Genomic DNA, 292 nt, shown 5'->3' on the forward strand with positions numbered 1-292 from the left:
TTCGTAAAGGCACAGCCCATCCTTTTCTCCTTTCACTTTCTCGTTCATTACCTTCCCTCGTTTCTTTGCTAACTGTCCTGACGTCAAAGGTCTAATCGACGAAACAATTTGAAAGAACCGACTTCTAACGAAGTGTGACAAATCATCATCAGGGTGGCTTAACCCCCTATTTAAATAAATCAAAATTCAGTCTTCTTACAGTCAAAGTTTTATTGGCAAATTTTATTTATTATATTAAAGATAATGCTTTATTATCATTATTTTTCTCAGTTTTAATATCAGAATTTTTTCG

Source organism: Habropoda laboriosa, unplaced genomic scaffold (assembly GCF_001263275.1).
Source record: "Habropoda laboriosa isolate 0110345459 unplaced genomic scaffold, ASM126327v1 scaffold22, whole genome shotgun sequence".
Taxonomy (NCBI): Eukaryota; Metazoa; Arthropoda; class Insecta; order Hymenoptera; family Apidae; genus Habropoda; species Habropoda laboriosa.